Source organism: Perognathus longimembris, chromosome 15 (assembly GCF_023159225.1).
Source record: "Perognathus longimembris pacificus isolate PPM17 chromosome 15, ASM2315922v1, whole genome shotgun sequence".
Classification (NCBI taxonomy): Eukaryota; Metazoa; Chordata; class Mammalia; order Rodentia; family Heteromyidae; genus Perognathus; species Perognathus longimembris.
The window spans coordinates 3,756,250-3,778,338 of NC_063175.1; the positions used below are offsets into that span (position 1 = coordinate 3,756,250).

General features: G+C 41.1%; 1 protein-coding gene across 1 annotated transcript in view; it reads right to left on the reverse strand.

Moving 5' to 3' along the window:
- Window positions 1–22,089, reverse strand: part of Myom1 (myomesin 1) — a 158,733-nt gene that overhangs the window by 135,626 nt on the left and 1,018 nt on the right. The gene's annotated exons all lie outside the window — the stretch shown is intronic.

Genomic DNA, 22,089 nt, shown 5'->3' on the forward strand with positions numbered 1-22,089 from the left:
TCCCCATATGGTGCTACTCACATTCAAGCCCAGCCTTCCCCTCTTAGTTAATCCTCTTTGAAATTTCCAGAGGACAGACTGACAATCAAGATTAACCACCACAAGCTCATACAAATAAATTATTCTGGTTTAATCATGGTTCTTTTATAGATGTGTACTCATTCTGTCAATTACTCTGATTTACTTATAATTCCCTTACAGATGCGTAATTATCCTGAAAACTTAGTGGAGCACTAATCATTTGTTAATTTCAAATTTCCCAGAAAACCACCTAGTAAAAAACACTTAAAATAGATATGTGCTGATCTAGAAACTTTAGAAAATACTTTCTTTGAAAACTCTAATTAGTCTTAAAATCTGGTTCTAAAGTAGATATACATGCTCGCTTCAAACTAACTATAAGGCTATCGACCTAATTTTAACTGTAGTGTTTCCTAAAACCCAAAATAGATGTATAAATTATATTTAACCACCTAACATTTTATTGGCTCAAGTCCATTTTTAGTACTAATTACTTTGTAGTAATTACTAGCAAATCATTGTTTTATGCTTGAAGACATAAACAAAAGAAATGCCTTTAAGAAATGCAGTGTAGCTGGGCACTGGTGGCTCATGCCTTTAATCCCAGCTATTCAGGAGGCTGAGATCTGTGGATCACAGTTCAAAGCCAGCCCAGGCAGGAAAGTCTCTTATCTCCAATTAACCAACAAAAGGCCAGACTGGAGGTATCCTCAAGTGGTAGAGCATCAGTCTTAAGCAGAAAAGCTAAGAGACAGTGCCCAGGCTCTGAGTTCAAGCTATAGTATTGGAAAAGAAAGGAGGGAATTAATTCAATGCAAAGGAAACAAAAACTAAATTCCAACCAAAATTAAGGAAGTTTTTTCCTAAGTTGCCAGCTTTAATTAACAAATAAACCCTGTGCATCAACACTATGGGGGAAAATAAAGATATGGCTTACTCAGTTCAATTCCTAAAGCACTTATTGAGTACTTATCAATGTGTCAATCATTGTGTGGTACCCTAAGGCACAGAGGAGGGACTAACTCACATCCTCAGAGTAGCTGCCCTGTAGTTAAATAGACAGAGATTCATTAGCAATAATTAGGTTACAATGGGATAGACTAAATGATTAAATTAAAACCATAGTACAGAGAAAGGTGCAATCAGCTGTTAAAGTGGTACAAACCCCTCTTCTTTATAAGATAGGAATCAAAAGGAAAACCTTGCATCATGTTAAGCATGGGGAAGCAGAAATGACTGATGTAGGCATTGTGATAAAAAAAATTCCAAATTCTAAGCACCATTTCTCCAAATGAGTATCCTTTGAACAGAAGATAATCTTACCTAGTTGCTTAATGAGCTCTTTTGAAAGCTATAGTTACAGAATAACCTATATAGTTATTAGTTATAACTAAGTCATACCTTCTCTACTTCAGTTACCTAATTAAATATATATATATATATGTGGGGCTGGGAATATGGCCTAGTGACAAGAATGCTTACCTCATATACATGAAGCCCTGGGTTGGATTCCCTAGCACCATATATATAGAAAATGGCCAGAAGTGGCGCTATGGCTCAAGTGGCAGAGTGCTAGCCTTGAGTAAAAAAACAAAGCCAGGGACAGTGCTCAGGCCCTGAGCCAAAGCCCCAGGACTGGCAAAAAAAGAAAAAAATATACTATATATATATATGTATATGTAACCTATAAAACTAAGTCATATCTTCCTTATATCAGTTACCTAATAAAAATATGTCTACATGTATATTTATATGTTCACATATTTGTGTGTATTAAGGGTAGGTATTGGGAATTTAATCCTGTTCCACTCCTCTGAAGCTCCATTTTCTCAACTATAAATTATTGGGACCAGGTTACAGCTAAGGTTATTTACAGCTTTGGAACTTGTGCTATCAAACTAAAAAGTGACTATTCTAGTTTTTCTTACTCATAAGCTGATTATTAGCAGCCTATGTGGAGCAATTTAGGTGAGGAGAGAATAAAATAAATCTTTCTTGTTCCAAAAAGTCTGCATGTGGTTGATAACATACATCCTAAATGTTCCTACTGTTGCTTTATGACTTTAATCCCTACTAAAATTGAGACAAAAAAAAATGTATGTCAGCACAGAATCATTTTCTTTAAGTCCACAAGTTAGGGAGGAAAAGTTAAGAAGAAAGAGGATGGTGGTAGGGAAAAGCTAAACAACTGAAGCCAAATTTCACCTAGTTAGTAAGTGAACTAGATTTAGGTGGGTGAACTAGATCTAGTTCTAAAATTAGAGCTGGTGCTAACACTGTGTATCTGGACAATGGCAGAATAAAGTCAGCCCAGACACTATCTTGCATCAGACTCTATAGACTGTCAAGGACCCAAGGGAGTTTGGGAGAATTCCTAGGCCAATGGCCTTGGAAAAGGACAAACCTGTACCAATTCCAGCCCTGGCAGATAGGTAGTGAAAGAGAGCCCAAACCTCTACTCAGATCCTGGCCTATGCCTGCTCCCTAGGCTAGACTCTAAGCCACCAGGAAGCTTGAACATAATTTCATAGAGACTGGTTTTCTGTGGAATGCTGCACAACTGGCAACACAAAAGGAATTATTTTCTCTTCTTATCTAATACTCCACTTTTCTTCTCTTCTTATCTCCCTCCTCCATCAGGAAAACTTCACCTTACCTATCCCAACTCTCTCCCTGTTTCTGGGACAAGAGACAGAACTCTTAATTGGTAAGGTTCATCTGACCTAAGCCTGGAGCAGGAGCAAGTAGTTCTTATGGAAGTTCTCACTGTCATGAAGGTGAAGAAGTGACTTTGACATTCCCCAGAACCTCAGCCCCCAAAATTGAGGCTTCACATGCTTCTTCCTAGACTATACCTTCTGGAAGTGAAGAGAGGCAGAACTGAGGATGAATGAGCAGTATACAAAAGGACAAGCATGCCTAAAGTCCCAACTGAGGCTGAGGCTTAATTTTAACACAACCTATGACCCAAGATAAGGAGATATTAACTGTGGGGTGTGTGTGTGTGTGTGTGTGTGTGTGTGTGTGTGTGTGTGTGTGTGCGTGTGTGCGCGCACACACATGTTTTTGGTACTGGGGTTGGAACCCAGGGCTTCATGTTTGCTAAGCATTCTACCACTTGAGCTCTGACCTCAACATTATTTTCAAAGTGGATGCATAACCCTCTCTCACTGTGTCCCTCTACCTACTACTCTCATGAACAAGAGTTCTCTGCATACTATGTTCTGATTAAGGAAAAAGAATAGGTCAGGCAGTCAATGTGGGTCAGTGTTTTTACCTTCCCGTGGCCTGCTAGGACCTTGGTCATTTAAGAGTGAAATATTATCTTTTCATTATCTACTAATGCTCATCAGTTAAAGATACACTTGTATTTCTAGAGTTCTTATAAAATTTCATAATCTTGTACTCTGAGAGAAAAAGGGGCACCAGTAAATAGAAACAAGAATCAAAATTTCAGTTCACATATTACTTTATTTCAACTCAAGCAAATATAGTATAGGATATCTACCAATGAACTATTTAAAGCTGTGATTCCCTTATTTCTCAGCAGCAAAAAAATAAGTGAAACATAGGTTACTAGGGACTTAGATGAGGAGGAATGGAGTTATCGGTTAATGGGTACTGAGCTTCAGTTTTCAAGATGACAACAGCTCTGGAGAAGGCCTGGTAATGCTTGAGAAAGGGTGTGGATTGGATATACCTAATATCACCAAATTGTATACTTAAAGGTGGCAAAAATGTAACTGGTTGTGGTAGTATATGCTTGTAACCCTAGCACTCAGAAGGATGAAGTAGAAGAGTCACAGGTATAAGTCAGACTGGGCTATGTAATGAGATGCTCAAAAACCCCAGGGGTCACTGGACACTGGCTTGTGACTGTAATCATAGCCGCTCAGGAGTTTGAGATCTGAGGATGGAGGTTCAAAGCCAGCTGGGGCAGGAATGTCTGTGTGACTCATCTCCAATTAATCACCAGAAAACCAGAAATGGACTGTGGCTCAAGTAGAGAGCAAAAAAACAAAAAAATAAAATCTTAGGCATTGAGTTCAAGACTCATGACGAGCACAAAAAGCAAACCCAAAATCCCAAGGGCTGGAGATGTAGCTGTGTGCTCTGGGGAGAGAACTTGCATGTGCGAAGCTCTGGGTTTGATCCCTAGCATACAGGGATGGCAGGGGGAAGGGGAAGAGTTAAACAATAAATTTTATGATATGTATATTTAATCACAATTTAAGAAAGAAGAACTGTGATTGAACAGCCGCATTTTTCAGTTCGTGAATGCTGAGAGAAGGTATGAGACTTTCGCGGGGGGATTCACTCAGTTTGTACAGTACTTGCCTTTCATGTACCAGGACCTAGGTTTATATCCTTAGCACAGTTCACCAAAAATTTTAAATTAAAAAAAATATAAGGCTGAGAATATGGCTTAGTGGTAGAGTGCTCGCCTTGCATACATGAAGCCCTGGGTTCAATTCCTCAGCACCACATAAACAGAAAAGGCCGGAAGTGGAGCTGTGGCACAAATGGTAGAGAGCTAGCCTTGAGCAAAAAGGAGGGCAGGAACAGTGCTCAGGCCCTGAGTCCAAGCCCCAGGACTCGCAATGTGTGTGTGTGTGTGTGTGTGTGTGTATGTGTGTGTGTGTGTGTGTGTGTATGTATATATGATTGAACGAATGAGCAACAACAGCAGTGGCCAGAGCACACAGAGCCTTCGCTGGTTTGCTGATCCTCAGTTCCCAGAGAACAACATGAAAAAGACCAGGTGATACTTGGGACTGAGCTTAGGAAATGCTGATGTTTTATAGTGAATATCAAGCACAGCTGCTCTTGATTCTATGGACAGCAAGCATGCCTGCTTTTTTCTGTGGAGAGAGATACTTTATCTTCAATGTTCACCACCATCCCTGAAAAAGCAGCCACAAATCAAGGAAAACCAGAGTTTTGCTCAGAAATGTGCAGAAACGTGAGCCATGGAGAACTGTCTCCCAACAATGAACGTGTGATATTTTTATGACCTTTTTTTTCCCCTTTTTTAAAATTGAAAACAAGACTATGGCAGATGGGAGTCTCTGGTTTCAATCAACACACTGTAAAATCAATCCATTTTTAACAGTAAAGTCCAATGATTCTTGGTAAATTTAGTCATAAAATCAACACTAAAACCTAGTTTTAAAACATTTCCATCACCAGAAGTAAGAATGGCAAATTAAACATATGAGTAAATGCTCAACATCCCTAGCCATAAAGGAAATACAGATCAAAACAACTGAGATTTCATCTCACTCCAATTAGATTAGCCAACATCAAGAATTTTAACAACAAATCCCGGCTCGGGGTGGGGGTGGGGTGGAAAGATGTGAGGGAAAAGGAACGTAAACTAGCACAACCACTCTGGACAGCAGTCTGGATGTTCCTCAAAAAACTAAACATAGAACTTTCCTATGACCCAGCCATAACCACTCTTGTACATCTACCCAGAATGTTGCAAGTCTGAATACCAAAAAGACACATGAATATCCATGTTCATTAATGCACTATTCACAATGGCCAAGCTGGGGTAGCCCAGCTGCCCTACAGTAGACAAGTGGATCATATACACACACACACGCGCAGGCATGCACACACATGTGTGCACGTGTGCACACACAGTGGGAATTTTGCTTATCCATTAAAAAGAATGAGATTATGTCATCTGCAGGAAGTGAATAAACCTAGAACAAATCATGTTACAAGAGGTAGTCCATGCCCAAAGAGACAAATAGTACATGTATTTTCTTGTATGTGGAAGCCAGATCTAAAATAGAACTGGACACAATAGCCTATACACGGCATGACTGTCAGCATTCACACACGGCCAGACCAAAGGTGGATGGACACCAGCAGGGGAGAAACCCAAAGGTGTAACTTCCCTGAACACTTAACCCCAGGAAACAGAAATATGGGTTGTTTATGTTGTTATTGGGGGGGGGGTTGTGTGTGCTTTTTCCCCCTTTTTGTACTTTTTTGGGGGTGGGGGGCAAGGGGTACAGAAAGGGAAGGAGAACGAGTGAACAAATGCAATCATGTTATTCAGTATACACTATGTGGAAAATGAACTATGCAACTTGTGGTTAGAATGGTTGGGGGAAAGTGAAAAAAGGGTGACACTGTCTAAAAGAGAATTATATGAATTACCTGAACTGTGAAATGGTAACCCCTCTGTACAACATCTGAATAATAACAATAAAATTAGACTTTAAAAAACACATTTCCATCACCAAAAAGTTCCTTATGCTCAGAGAGAGAGAGAGAGAGAGAGAGAGAGAGAGAGAGTCAGTCAGTCTTCTGGGTGCTGTTACTTAGCTCTTTCACTCAAGGCTAGCTCTCTACCACTTGAGCCATAGCTCCACTTTTGGCTTCTTGATGGTTAATTGGAGAGAAGTGTTTCTCAGATTTGTTGTCTGAGATGGCTTCCAATCAGGATACTCAGACCCTCCTCAGTAGCTGGGATTGCAGAGCTGAGGAACCAGCACCAGGCCCCTTATGCTGTGTGTAGGTATTTTTTGGTCCTGTCCCTGGCCTAGACAACTGCTGGTATGAATGCTACATCTACAGTTTAGCCTTTCCTAGACACGTCTAATGCATGGAATTATGAAAGATAACTATGAAGTTTCCTTTGGGTCTGTTTCTTTCATTTAGCAAAATAGTTCTGAGTTTTCTTTTTTTATTAAACAGTTTTCTTTATTGTCCAAGTGTGGTACAGAGGGGTTACAGATTCATATGTAAGGCAGTGAGTACATTTCTTGTTCAACTTGTTACCTCCTCCCTCATTCCCTGCCTCCCCCTTCCCCCTTTCCTTCTCCCAACCCCCCCCCCAAGAGTTGTGCAGTTGATTTACACCAAATGGTTTTGTAAGTATTGCTTTTGGAATGGTTTGTCTTTTTGTCCTTTGTCTCCCAATTTTGATATTCCCTTCCCCTTCCCCAGTTCTAATACCTGTCTTGAGTTTTCTTTATCTTGCTGTATGATTCAGCTGCAAGTTCCTTTTTAATACTGAGGAGTATGTCACTAAGAGCTACATTACTTTCTGTTTAGTAGATTAGTGGATTGTTTGCATTCTATTTTTGTGACCATTATGGCTAATATAGTCATGAATTTTGTAACTGATTTTTCCTAAGATATGTGCTGTCATTTTTGTGCTTTTTTCACGGATAAAAAACTGAGATACAGAAAAGTTCATAACTTTGCTAGAAGAAACACAGTTAAAAAAAAAGTTAACATGCTTAACTAGTGTTATATGCTACCTCATGAATTAAAACAAGCCACTCTGACATAAAGTTCCAATACTCTTGTTATTTTAATAATGTAGGTACCGTTTTTATGTTCAAGGCTGGTATATATGTCTCTAAGTGGTAACTTGATTATGTTTCTTTTTTTGTTTTGGTTTTTTTGTTTGTTTTTTGCCAGTTCTGGGCCTTGGACTCAGGGCCTGAGCACTGTCCCTGACTTCTTTTTGCTCAAGGCTAGCACTCTGCCACTTGAGCCACAGCGCCACTTCTGGCCGTTTTCTATATATGTGGTGCTGGGGAATCGAACCCAGGGCTTCATGTATACAAGGCAAGCACTCTTGCCACTAGGCCATATTCTCAGCCCCATGATTATGTTTCTTCCCATTCTTTCATACCCAAAGAATTCCCCTCTCTCTCTTAGTCCATACTGAGTTAGCAACAACGATGCAAAACCAAACAAACCTCAGGTTTATATTCGCAGGTGCAAGCCCACAGAGCTAGCTTTTCCCATTGTGCTCACTAGATGAGAGTGAGCTCCGATGAGAAGAAGAGAAATGCAGGTTGTCCACTAGGTCAGGAAAGTATGGCTGGATAAAAGGTTTGGGGTGTGGTCTTCTGCCTGGAAGGAAAAGAAGAAGCTTGGAGGAGAGAAAAATAATAATTCATCCTCAAAAATGGACCCTTAATCTTGAAGACATTGTGCTAAGTGAAATCAGTCATCACAGTGGACAAATATTGCATGATTCTAGTAACATAGAACAGTCAAAATCATAGACATAAATGCTAAGGTCTGGAAGTGCAATGGGTGAATGGAAAATGTTTAATAGATAGCAAATTCCAGGTGGAGATGGAAAAGTTCCAGGGATGAACAGAAGTGATGGTAGCCACACAGTTAATATACTCAATGCCACAAAACCATACACTTTACAATGCTTAGAGTGGCACATTTTTAAAAAGGACTCATGCTAATCACTGATGGCTCATGCCTGTAACGGTAGCTACTCAGGAGGCTAATATGAGGATCACAGTTCAATGCCAGCCTGTGCAGGAAAGTCCTCAGGACTTTCATCTCCAAGTAATCAGTAAAAAAGCTTGGAAGGAGAGGTGTGTCTCAAGTGGCAGTGTGCCAATCTTGAGCAAAAAAGCCAAGCAAGAGCATGAGGCCCTGCGAGAGCCAAGCAAGAGTTCACATCCCAGTACTAATGCAAAAATATAAAACAAATCAGCTCTTGCTGATTTGTCACTACTCTACATGGACAACCCTACTCTTCCCAACAGAGACTGGAGACTCACTCTGCAGAGGTGTGGTGGTTCTTATGAAATAAGAACCATGTTCTTTCCCCAGGGAAATGAACAGGGAGAGTTACCATCTCCAGCTGAAGCAGCACTATGGTCTCCCCCGTCCACAGACATGCTCCCAATAACTGTGAAGGCACTATATAATCCACCATGATCTGCTACCTAGTTTCTAATGTTGAGGGCATGGACATTTCCAGCTACTCTCCAGGACTAGCAGTTGAAACAAGGCATTAAGCTTGTCTTCATTTGTAATCCAACTCTTCAATCGACCCCTGTGCATGTTATTTTGAGAAGTTTGTAAACCTTTCTTGCTGACCCACTGACCCCTGTACCCGGTTACCTGGTTCCTCTAATAAATGGAGTGGCTCATTATCCTATGTACACATTACAATCACCTGAGGAGCTTTTAAAACATACTCAAGGATGAGGCCATATTCCACAAAAATTAACTCTGAATCACTGGCATGGGATATAAGTATTTTCTTAACAGCTCCTAAGTGATTCTGATGTGCAACTACAGAGGAAAAATAACCTCTTCGGTCTCCTTCAGTTATAAAAGGATAAAAGCCTGTATTGTTTTTTAAAGAAAGCTATGAGTATTTGTACAAACAGAAGTTGCCCTATTCAGTGACCTCTTTGGGAAGCATTTTCCTACAAGGCATCTTAAATTGATGGGTATCTTTTATGAGATTGCTATTAGGAATAACAAGGCTTATAATGCTACTAATCAAATGTGAATGTATTCTTTCCTCATTACTCCATTGATATTAGAACATTTGCCAATGTATGATTCATGCCGGTAACCCCAGCATTTGGGAGGCTGAAGCAGGAGGACTGTGAGCTAGAGGCCTTCCTGGGTATGTAACAAGATCTTGCCTCAAAAAAAAAAAGAGAAGAGGAAAGGAAGGAAGAAAGGAAGGAAGGAAGGAAGGAAGGAAGGAAGGAAGGAAGGAAGGAAGGAAGGAAGGAAGGAAGGAAGGAAGGGAAAGAAGAAAGAACTCGTAAAGCTTAATTTTAGTTTGGCAAGTTTAACAGATAAGAGATACTTATTTTTAAATCCATTTAAAAATTATGAATCTTAATATAATAATAAGACAGACACTACTGGTTGAGACATACTGTGTAGTGGATACTATACCAGATTTACAGATTTTTTTTAGTAAAAATTCTAAAAGGTGGTTATTATCACTGTTATACATGAGAAGACTCAAATTCAGAAGGGTTAATAAAATAATGCCAAGTCACAAAGCTAGAAAATAGTACAATTGGGATTTTAATCAAGTTTCAGCTGGCTCTAAATATGCATTCACTACTTTGCTCATGGACAGTAAACCTGTCTTACACCTCTTCCTGAGAAAGCTACTCCGTCCCCATACCTGTTAGTGATTAATGCCACATGACTGCTGGGCTTTGATCACAAGCTGGCTGGCTTCAGATCCAAAGATAACTGATGTATAACTTTGCTAGTAATCCATAGTTTTTGGCCAAAAAGGAGGGCCAAGCCTCTTTTGAGAGACTGAACTTGGAAATACTGTCTTAACACTTAGTTAAAGGAGTGAAAGTCAAAAAGGATGAATCAAGCCAGGTATAGAAGAGCACACCAGTCAGTAATCCTGGCAGAAGCAGTTGGCAGCAGAATTTAAAGCCAGCCTGAGCTGCATAGCAAGACCCAGTCTCACAAAACAAAACAAACAAAAACAAATCAAGAGATGCTTTAGGCTGGCTATTCAGAAGACTGAGGTATAAGGATTGAAGTTCCAAGCCAAACAGGGCAGGAAAATCCATGAGAGTCTTATCTCCAATTAACAACCAAAAAATCCAGAAGTTGAGTGTGGCTAATCTTGAGCAAAAGAAGTTCAGGGACAGTATACAGGCCCTGAGTTCAAGCCTTACGACTGGAAAAAGGGGGATGGAGAAGAGAGAGTGGGGGAGGATAGAGAGAAGAGAGAGAGGAGAGAGGGAGGGAAGAGAGTGAAAAGGAATGTGAGAGAGAGAGAGAGAGGCCTTAGGTATAAGTCAGATGAGCCTGGTAAAACTGAATTTATGAGTAGTAGAGACAGACCAGTTGGGAGAGTAAATAAAACTGCAGCAGAGCCAGCAGAGAAACACCAGGTAGCTCATGAGTGAAATGGAGGAGCTGATCATTCCCTCATGCTACCTGCTTTCAGCAACTCTCTGGCTTAGATCCAGTTCATGTGTAGACTTACAACATGCTTTTTTTTTTTTCTTGAGCTATTTGGACTGTGTCTCTTCCTTGCCATCAAACAAGACAAAGGAGAAAGCCAATATAAAAATAAAACTTTTTATATTTGAATATTAAGCTTTTTTGTCATTTTTGTCTCATTTTTATTTTAATTTTCTTGATTTTTTTTCCCCCATTACATCCTGACTTTTATGTGCTTGTGTGTTTACTGGCACTGGGGCTTGAACTCTAGGCCTCACACTCTACTCTTTTGCTCATGGCTGGTGCTCTACCACTTGACCCATTCCTTCACTTCCAGATTTTTGCTGGTTATTTGGGGATAAGGGTCTCATGGAGGGGATGGAGGTGTGACTCTGTTGGTACAGTGATAGCTAATGAGTGAGACCAGCAGGAACTGAGTTTGAGTCCTGGTCTTAAACCAGCAAGGTAAAAGTAAATGTGTTTAGGTGATAAAATTGAATATCTTAGAGTTCTTGAGTACATCTTTAGTACAAGCTTGGCAATATTATGGTAAGAATGAATCAAGCATCCACAGTACTGAACTCTATACATCCTGAGCATGCACAGTTTTTCCTCACCAGTGGTCTTCTTGGAACTATATACTTGTAAGTACCAGGGTTTACTGTATATGCGAGAAGATTAAGGTCTCTGTTTTAATAGTCTGTCTTCTAACTATATTTCATAAACTATTGATCCTCTTACTATTGTTCACTTTACTTGGAAAATCAATGTTTTAAGCTCTGTCATTTCAATCAATCTCCATTAATATTTTCCATTATTTGGACAATTTTTCTGTTTAAAATGTTACCATCTAGTTTGGAGCTCTAGAATTTTGTTTCCTTGTAATGCTTTGAAGTTGTGCTAAGACAACGATCTTAATGAAACATTTTAGATGAAAACAATATAAACTAGAATTACTGTAAGAATTAATGTAATAATACTAGAGATCTTATTCATTGTCCTCTCCTGCCTTAAACAACAGTTTTAATTGAGCCGTACATCCAAACAAGATGTAATTTGTCTAGGGCTGAACTGGCCACCTCTGAACCAAGGAAATTTTACTCTGGGCCTAGAAGACCATACTGAAGCCTGGTAGCATTCATTTAGTTGAATTTCACACTGGACTACTTTTACGATTTAACCACTTCTTTTTTTTCATATTTATTTATTTATTTATTTTTGTAATTTATTTATTAATTAAAGAAAAGTTTTTTTTGACAAGGTGTTGTGCAAAAAGGGTACACTTACATAGTAGGGCAGTGTGTACATTACTTGTGATATCTTACATCCTGTTTTTCTTTCCCTTCCCTAGGTCGGTAGACATATATACAATATACAATGTACCAAGAACATATACAATAGCCACATGTCCTATGCCGAAGAAAATTCGCCTAGGGCTTTAAATGTAATGTTGACAATAGACAATATGTCGACAATAGTCTTATATGAACGTACATACATAGCTTTTGAGCAATTGTGATCCACTGAGAGGTCAATTTTTTACCTTTATATGTTGAATAGTTGTTTGGTTTTAGTTACATAGTGTAGGGTCGCTGACCCAAACCTGTGGGAAATACCATTTGACTAGAAGTTTTTGGTTTCACAGACCTGGTCGCTACTGTCTCCCCCTCCCCCCACCTTAACAGTCATATATCAGGGAGATCATGCCCCTTTGTTTTCTGTGTTCTAGGCTTGTCTCGCTCAACATTATTTGTTCAAGTTCTGACCATTTCCCTGCGTATACCAATATTTCACCATTTCTAATCGCTATGTAGTATTCCATTGTGTATAGGTACCATATTTTTTGGATCCATTCATCTGTGGAGGGGCATCTGGGTTGTTTCCATATTTTGGCTATTGTGAATTGTGCAGCGATAAATATGGAAGTGCAAATGTCTTTTTGATATCTTGGGACTTGTTGTTCAGGATAGATGCCTAGGAGTGGTATGGCTGGGTCATAGGGTAGGTCTATGTTGAGCTTTTTGAGAAACCTCCATACTGTTCTCCAAAGTGGTTGTACTAATTTGCACTCCCACAAACAATGGAGGAGGGTTCCTCTTTCCCCGCACCCCCTCCAGCATTTGTTGTTGCCTGAGTTCAGAGTATAGGCCATTCTAACTGGAGTGAGGTGGTATCTCAGGGTTGCTTTTATTTGCATTTCCTTTACTGCCAGGGATGTTGAACATTTCCTCATATGTTTCTTTGCCATTTTTATCTCTTCTCTTGTGAAGTCTCTCTTTAGCTCCTTTGCCCCTTTCCTATTTGCTTTACTGGGCTTGGAGGGGCTTAGTTTTTTGAGTTCTCTGTAGATGACAGATATTAGGCCTTTGTCTGTTGCTGTGCTGGTAAATATCCTTTCCCATATCGTTGGCTGTCTTTCTAGTTTGGTGGCTATGACCTTAGCTGTGCAGAAACTTTTTAATTTGTAGTAGTTCCATTTGTCAAGTCTCTCCCCTATTTGTTGTGCCCCTGGGACTCTATTCAGGAAGTTCCTTCCTGTACCTATAAGTTCTAGCGTCTTTCCTACTCTGTCCTTCAGTAGTTTCAAGGATTCAGGTCTGATGTTGAGGTCTTGATCCATTTTGAGTTGATCTTGGTGCATGGTGATAGGCTTGGGTTTACTTTGAGTTTTCTGCATATGGCTGCCCAGTTCTCCCAGCTCCAGTAGTTGAAGAGGCTCTGTTTATTCTATTGTATGTCTTTAGCTCCTTTGTCGAATATCAGCTGACTGTAAGAGTGTGGTTTTATTTCTGGGTCTTCAATTCTATTCCACTGGTCTTCAGGTCTGTTTTTATACCAATACCTCTGCCGAGCCAGCCGGCAGTGAACGGGAATTCTGAATGAGGGAAGCAAGGATTAAGGAAAAGGAAAAATACAAGACAAGAGAAAAAAGACAAGAGAAAAATATGGGGTACTGGAGGTCTACATCTTGAGATTGTAACTCAAGACTGCAGCCAAGTTTTTTTCTTTTCTTTTATTTTATTTTTTTTTGGCCAGTCCTGGGCCTTGGACTCAGGGCCTGAGCACTGTCCCTGGCTTCTTCCCGCTCAAGGCTAGCACTCTGCCACTTGAGCCACAGCGCCACTTCTGGCCGTTTTCTGTATATGTGGTGTTGGGGAATCGAACCTAGGGCCCCGTGTATCCGAGGCAGGCACTCTTGCCACTAGGCTATATCCCCAGCCCCCAAGTTTATTCTTAAGTCCCAGCTTATATGCAGTTTTGGAACCAGGGAACAGAATAGGGTTGTTAAAATTCAACAACACAAAGGAGGCTTTGAAGTTTGCAACATTTGATTACAGTAAACACAGGATAAGGTTGATTAACATAGGAATCTACTCCAGCGGACACAGCAAGGTGCAGACATAGCAAAGCAATACCTGATAGTGGCTGTGAACAAAGGTCCTTGCATCTAGCATTTCCTGGCAATAACAGCACAGCCAGAGGTGAGAATGAATCTAGCTGCAAGTTTGGCTCCCAACATCCTGGCCACACCAGCACAGCCAGAGGTCAGGATGAGCTTAGCTGCTAGCTCAGCTCCCGACAAATACCAGGCTGTTTTTGTTATGATGGCTCTATAGTAGAGCTTGAAGTCTGATATTGTGATACCTCCTGCACTGCTTTTTTTTGCCTAGAATTGCTTTGGCTATTCTAGGTCTTTTGCTGTTCCATATGAATTTATGGGTTGCTTTCTCTATTTCAGTGAAGAATGTAGCTGGGATTTTGATGGGGATTGCATTGAATTTGTATACCAATTTGGGCAATATGGCCATTTTCACTATATTGATTCTGCCTACCCATGAGCATGGGAGGTCTTTCCATCTCCTTGTGTCTTTTTTGATTTCCCTTATTAGATTTTTATAGTTCTCATTAAATAGGTCTGTCACATCCTTGGTTAAGTTGATCCCTCGGTACTTTATTCTTTTTTTGGCTACTGTAAATGGAATTGTTTCCATAATTTCCTTTTCTGTTTGTACATTGCTCGTGTACTGAAAAGCTGCTGACTTTTGTGGATTGATTTTGTATCCTGCTATTTGCCAAAATGGTTTATTAGGTGTAGGATTTTGGGGACTGAGTTTTTTGGGTCCTTCAGATATAAGATCATGTCGTCTGTGAATAGGGATAACTTGATTTCTTCCTTGCCGATGTGGATCCCTTTGATGTCCTCCTCTTGCCTTATTGCTATGGCTAGGGATTCCAGCACTATATTGAAAAGACATGGGGAGAGTGGGCATCCCTGTCTTGTTCCTGAGTTTAGTGGGAATGATTTTAGTTTCCCCCCATTTAATACGATGTCAGCAGTTGGTCTGTTGAATATGGCTTTTATTGTTTTGAGAAATGTTCCATCTATTCCTATTTTCTCCAGAGCTTTTAATAAGTATGGATGTTGTATTTTGTCAAAGGCTTCTTGAGCATCGACTGAGATAACAATGTGATTCTTGATTTTAGTTCTGTTGATGTGGTGAATTACATTGATTGACTTACGGATGTTGAACCATCCTTGTGACTGTGAGATGAAGCCTACTTGGTCATGATGTATAATTTTCTTGATCAGTTTCTGGATTCTGTTAGCTAATATTTTATTGAGGAGCTTTGCGTCTGTGTTCATTAGTGATATTGGTCTGTAGTTCTCTTTTTTTGTTGGGTCTTTGCCTGGTTTGGGGATGAGTATAATATTAGCTTCATAGAATGAGTTTGGGATTTCTCCCTCTGTTTCTATTTCCCAGAAGAGTTTGAGGAGTATTGGTATTAGCTCCGCACTAAAGGTTTTATAGAATTTGTTTGTGAATCCATCTGGGCCTGGGCTTTTCTTTGTTGGGAGGCTCTTGATTACCCCCTGTATTTCGCTGTAAGTTATTGGTTGATTTAGTTGATTTATTTCTTCTTGGTTCAGTTTGGGGAGTTTATACTTCTCCAAGAATTGATCCATTTCTATAAAATGATTGTTTTTTAGTGAGTAGAGGTTCTGGAAATAGTTCCTTATGATTGTTTGAATATCATGTGTATTTGTTGTAATTTTTTCTGGTGGAGTCCCTGATTTTACGTATATGAGTCTCTTCTCTTCTTTTTTTTGTAAGTCTTGTGAGGGGTCTGTTGATTTTATTTATTTTCTCAAAGAACCAACTTTTAGTCTTATTTATTTGTTGAATGGTCTTTCTATTTTCAATCAGATTTATCTCTTCTTTAATCTTTGTGATCTCTCCTAGTCATTTTGGATTCGATAATTTCTTGTTTCTCCAGTTGTTTTAGTTTCATCGTGAGGTTATTTACTTGCTCTGCTTCCATTCTTCTAATGTGAGTGCTGAGGGCAATGATCTTGCCCATCAGCACTGCTTTAGCTGTATCCCTAGGTTCCTTTGTGATGTATTTTCATTGTCATTGTGGCTTATGAATTCATTAATTTCATCTTTAATTTGGTCTGTGGCCCAAGTGTTAGATAACAGTGAGGGGTTTAGCCTCCAAGAATGTGTATAGCCTCTGTGGTAACCGTTGTTATTGAGGGTTACCTTTATTCCACTGTGGTCAGATATAATACATGGGATGATGTCGATACTTTTGTATTTGCTGAGGTTCTTTGTGTGAGCTATGACATGGTCTATTTTGGAGTATGATCCATGGGCTGCTGAGAAGAAGGTGTATTGGGTCTCTCAAGGGTGGAAGATCTGTCAGATCCATTTGGGATATGGTGTTACTTAGGTCCTCAGCTCCCTTGCTAATCCTCTGGGTGTTGGATCTGTCTCTTGGAGAGAGTGGGGTATTAAAGTCACCCATTTTGATTGTGTTTGGGTCTATCTTGTTCTGTAGTTCTGTGAGAATTTGCTTGACATATGTAGGGCCTCTTTTGTTCGGTGAGTATACATTTATCACTGTGATGTCTTGGTTCTGGATTTTTCCTTGTAGTAAAATGTAGTGTCCTTCTTTGTCTATTTGAATTGATTTTAAGGAGAAGTCCAGCTTGTCTGAGATGAGGGTGGCTACTTCTGCCGTTTTGGTAGGTGCGTTTGCTTGGAAGAGCTTGCTCCATCCTTTCATTCGGAGCCTGTTTTTATCCCTTGCTGTAAGATGGGTCTCTTGTAGACAACAGATGGCCACTTTTTGTTTGCGGATCCACTCTGCCAGTCTGCTCCTCTTTATCGGAGTGTTTATACTGTTTATATTCAAAGAGATCAAGGATAAGAGTGTTTTTTCCCCTTCCATTTTCCTGTTAGGCTGTTTTTCCTGTTTTTTTTTTTTTTTTTTTTCTTGTCTTTAGTAAGCTGTTCTTTCTGTTGGGTTCTGGCTATTGCAGTTTCTTTCTGTTTCTGTCTGTGTGTCCTGTACGATTTCTGTTGGGTGGGATTCCCCTCTTAGAATTCGCTGTAGGGCTGGTTTTTTATTCACATACTCCTTTAAATCCTCTTTGCTATGGAAAGATCTGGTTTTTCCCTCGAATATGAACTCTAGCTTCGCTGGATTTTTTATTCTGGGTTGGCAGTTGTTGGCCTGTAGGACTTGGATGGTGTTCTTCCATTCTCTTCGTGCGTAGTAGGTTTGTGTGGAGAGGTCTGCTGTTATTCTGATCTTTTCCCTATTGTAATAAATTTCTGTCTTTGCTTTGGCTGAATTCAAAATTTGCTCTTTATTCTTGAAATATGAAGTCTGGGATATATGCCTGGGCGAGGATTTTCTAGGGTCTGGTTTGCCAGGTGTCCTATAGGCTTCGGTTACCTGGGTGACGTCCCTGGTGAGATTGGGGACGCTTTCTGCAATTATTTTATTGAAAACACGTTGAAGCCCTCTCCTCTGGTATTCAGCTCCTTCTTCTATTCCAATTATGCACAGATTATATCTCTTGTCTTTGTCCACTAGCTCCTGAATTAGTCTGCCCTAGAGCTTTACCGTTTCTTGGAGTGTGGTAATTTTCTGTACCTTGTCGGCTGCATTATTGTCCAAGAGAGAGATTCTGGCTTCAATATGGTCAATTCTTTGTGCTCTGGATTCAAGTGTGGAGTTTATGGATGTCAGGGAGCTATTTATGGTTGCCAGATCAGCTCTGATTGTGGAAATTTCTTCCTTTAAAGAGTTGTATTTTAAATCTATTTTTTCGTGCATTTCGCTTCTCAGGACGTTAAGGTCTTCTTTAATGGAGGTTTGCACTGTATCCGTTTTTGCTTCCATTTCTTTCTTGGTTTCCTGAAGGTCCTTCAAGACTTCCATTCTAAACTCCTGGAATTGTTTTGTGATTGCGTTCCTGAGGCTTTCCATCATTTCTGCTATTGTAGCTTCGGTTCCTTTTTTATTCTCCATCTCCTCTTCGGTCGTACTGCTTTTTGGAGCTGGTGAGTTGGCTTTCCCTTTCACGTAGTTTGCAATATTTGTGATTTGCACATCTGGGCATCTGTAGGTGGTTTTCTTGGGTTGGCTTTGTGCTGGTTCCCGCTGGTCCGTCAGTAGGAGACTTGTTTGTGTCCTGGCTCTGGGTTTGAGTTTGGCTGTTGAATCTTACTGCCCAATGGGTGAGCGTGACCGTCTTGGTTGTTGCTGGGGCAGTCACCCTCACTGCACTTGGGGGTGGGTAGGTTCTGTGTCTTTCTGTATGGGATAGTGACCTGCCGCTCTGTTGTGCTGACCCTAGCGTGCCCCTAGTGGGGGTTTGCGGGTCGCTGATTCAGCGTCGCACGGAGGCTTTTCTCTTCTTTGGTTCTTTTTTCCACTCGGTACCTTGGTCAGAGGAGCTCACCTCTCAGATTAAGATTTGCCGCTGAGAGGCAGTTTGCACACCTGTGTGGGTTGCTCCAGGTTGTTGAGGGGCGGCCCACCCACCTGTGCGAGATGTGCCTAGCAGAGCAGGCGCTGCCGCAGAGGGGCCCTGCCCACCTGTGCGAAGTGCACCTACCAGAGCAGGCGCTGCCGCTGGGGGGCCCTGTCCACCTGTGTGAAATGCGCCTACCAGAGCAGGTGCTGCTGCTCGGGGCCCTGCCCACCTATGCAAAGCTCCTGCAGAGGTTTGGGCAGGAGGTCCTCTTGCTGGAGGGCTAGCACGCTGGCCCACACTGGCCCTCGCGGGGGGGGGGGGGGGGTGCGTGCACGTGCACTCTAGTGCTTCCTCTGGGGGTGTGCTGCCCCGAGCTGTTGGAGGGTGCTTTTGCTCTCTCGCGAGTTTGCTGTGGGGGGCGGTATGCATGAGCCCCAGCTGGGTCAAGTGTCCAGGCGCGGGTTGGTGCTGACAGACTCTGTGCCTCAGCTGTGAGGGGGGGCATGTGTTTGGGCCCAGTGAGCCTGTGACTGCTGTTCAAAAAGTCTGTGAGGACCAGGCACCTCAGGCGGGGCTTCCAATGCCCACTGGTCCCTGGGCCCCTGTTGTGGAGGGGGCGGGGCCGGTGCAGCCCAGCTCAGGCTCCTCTGCTGCCTTGGCGCTGCTCCACCCCTGATAGCTCCTGTGTCCTCCCAGAGTCTGTAGGGACCTTTTGCTGCCTGATTTGTGGCTGGCTCCTTTGTTCCCTCGGGGTAGGGAGGGAGAGGGAGGGAGCTCTAGCTTCTTTGTAGGTTTTGGGTCTCTGCTAGAGCTGATCTCCCATGGGGGGGTTAATGGGGAACTTACTGGTCCTGCTTTGTGTGAGCGTCCTGCGCCGCCGTGGGCTTTTCGGGGCTGTGGTGCTGGGGTGCGGCGATCAGTCATTTGGTGGTGGTGGCCCCGGGTCTCCCCATCTGCACCGCCCAATTCCCCTGCTGCTTACATCTGATCCCAGCCATTCAGTCCTGCAGCTCTGGTGTCTCTGTCGGTTTGCACTCAGTTCTGGGGTCTGTGGATCTCCTGCCGTCTGGACTCTGCGCTCCTGGCATGACTTTTCAGAAGTTGGTTTGCTGGCTCTGGGTCCCCTTTCCCAGCCTGGCCCTATTCGGGCCAGGGTCAGTGGGTGGGGGAGGGGTACCCCGGAGATTTTCCAGCTCCATGCAGGTTATAGGCTCTTCTTTTTTTGTTCTTTTTCATTTCCTGAGTTCCTCTGTTGCTTCTGGTTGTTGGGTTTGCTGGGTTCTTGAGGGGGTTTGGGGTGATGGAGTTCCCAGCTCACTATTCAGTTGGAGCAAGTTGAGGTGCCTCCCTACTGTGGCGGCTCCATCTTCCTCCCCCTTAACCCCTTCTTAAAATGCATTTTTTTTTCATTCTACTTCCTTTGCCCCAAGAAGTTTTTTCTTCTCTTCTCTTTCCCATCCTTTTCCTCTCCTCCTCTAGTTCCTTCTCATTCTTCCTTTAAAAAAAATTAAGGTTACCAAAACCGAGATACACAGGATAAAAAGACAAACGACTATAAAAGCAATACTTGCAAAACTGTTTGGTGTAAACCAACTGAACAACTCATGAGGGGAGAGGGAAAGAGGGGAAAGGGAGGGGGAGGGGGGAATGAGGGAGGAGGTAACAAACAGTACAAGAAATGTATCCAATGACTAATGTATGAAACTAACCACTCTGTACATCACTTTGACAATAAATAAGAAAAAATTAAGTTCAGCTCATTATCAACCATCATTCTATTTCTACCTTAATTTGTCTTGGCTATGTAGCCTAACATTCATAGGTTCTAGGAATTAGGATACAGATATCTTTAAAGGGGGCATTATTCTGTTGATGACATATGTAATATATTACAACATTCTTGTTTGATGAGAAAAATCCAAGAAAAAAGACAGGGCAGCATTATTGGTGTGACAGCAACAAGAAAATGGAGGGCCAAGTATAGTCGGTCACTAGTTAACAGGAAAAGTAGGACACAATAAATCTGAGGACAGATTATCAGCTAGTGGGTAGGTATAGTAGTAGAAGCTGTGGGAATCACTATTTCTTAAGTGATTTAGAAGTAATCAACTGAGAGTAAAAGATGGAATAGAAGGTGGGAGTTGTGAGGAGATATAAATTATAAAATTGATTGGGCATAGTGGCTCATGTCTGTAATTCTGGCACTCAGTTCAGGAAAATGAAGAAGGAAGATCATAAATTTGAGTCCAGCCCATAGGCTGGACACAGCGAGTTCCAGGTCAGACATGGTAAGACAAAAAAGCAAAACCAACAATAACCAAAACACAAAAGGAGCTTGCAAGGCCTAGAGAAACATGAATAAGAAAGGAGCACTTTTGCCTGTGATCATTAATTTAAAGGGTGACAATGTAGCTTGTTTCATTCAGTCAAGTTGACAAATACTAGGCTTAACTAGTCAGAGTAGACCAACTGGCCAGATGCTGGTAGCTCACACCTGTAATCTCAGCTACTCAGGACGATGAGACCTGAGGATTATAGTTCAAAGCTACTTGTAGTTCTGGTGCTCTTAATTTTCATACAGGTTTACACAATCATTATTCATATAAAAGAAAGGAGCTCCTTCTAGGGTTTCTCTTAATTAATGTATAAATGCTGTTTGAATGTATACCCATTTCATTTATAGAGAATTTTAATTCTAGTTATGTAAAATAAAACTTTAAGCCATATCTCTTAGCATTCAAGTTTCTTACATAGAATAAAAAAATGCAAGTGATTACTATAAAGTCATTGACTTAGGTTGTAAAATGCTAAGAATCAATTGTGACATTTTTTATTGCTGTTTAGGTAAGTAATTTCCTTCCTTGGATCAAAGGAGAGAGCATAGTATAGTAAAATAAAATATGGGGTTTTGATGCACTAGATACTGGTTATTTGCCCATACCAAATATGTGCTGGCACCACTGGCTAACTACATACTATATTAGGAGTGCACACACACAAGTTATAATCCTGTTCTTCTAGTGTCATTTGGGTAACCTATGAAATCATTAACACATTCTGAGGCTCAGTTTACCTGTGAAATTCAAATAATGCCTACCTCACAGGGCTACTCTAAATTGTTATACTGAAATAAAATATGTAACATAATATCCACATAGTAACTGGCAGTTCCTTTTCTTCCTTTAGATTTTACTTCCAAAAGACAAATGCCTTGCTCTGAGGTAGAAACAGCAAATAGTGTCCTTGGGTACTTATAGTTCCCCCAAATGAGTGACTTCTATAAATATTGAGTTCCTAAATTATCAGGTGTGTGGGGACTTTTTTTCAATCTTAACACTACTGACATTTTGGATTTATGCTCTGTCACTGGAGCAATATGACTTCTACCCACTAGATGTTAATAGCAGCCCACTGGCTATGAAAATCCAAAATGTCTCTGGACATTGCCACATCTTCCTTCAGTGGTAAAAAATTAAGCACTCATATCCTTGATGTGGAGAAGCACTGTGTTAATAGACCATAATTTCACAATTAGTGGGTTTGGGACATTTAAAAACATTCGGTGA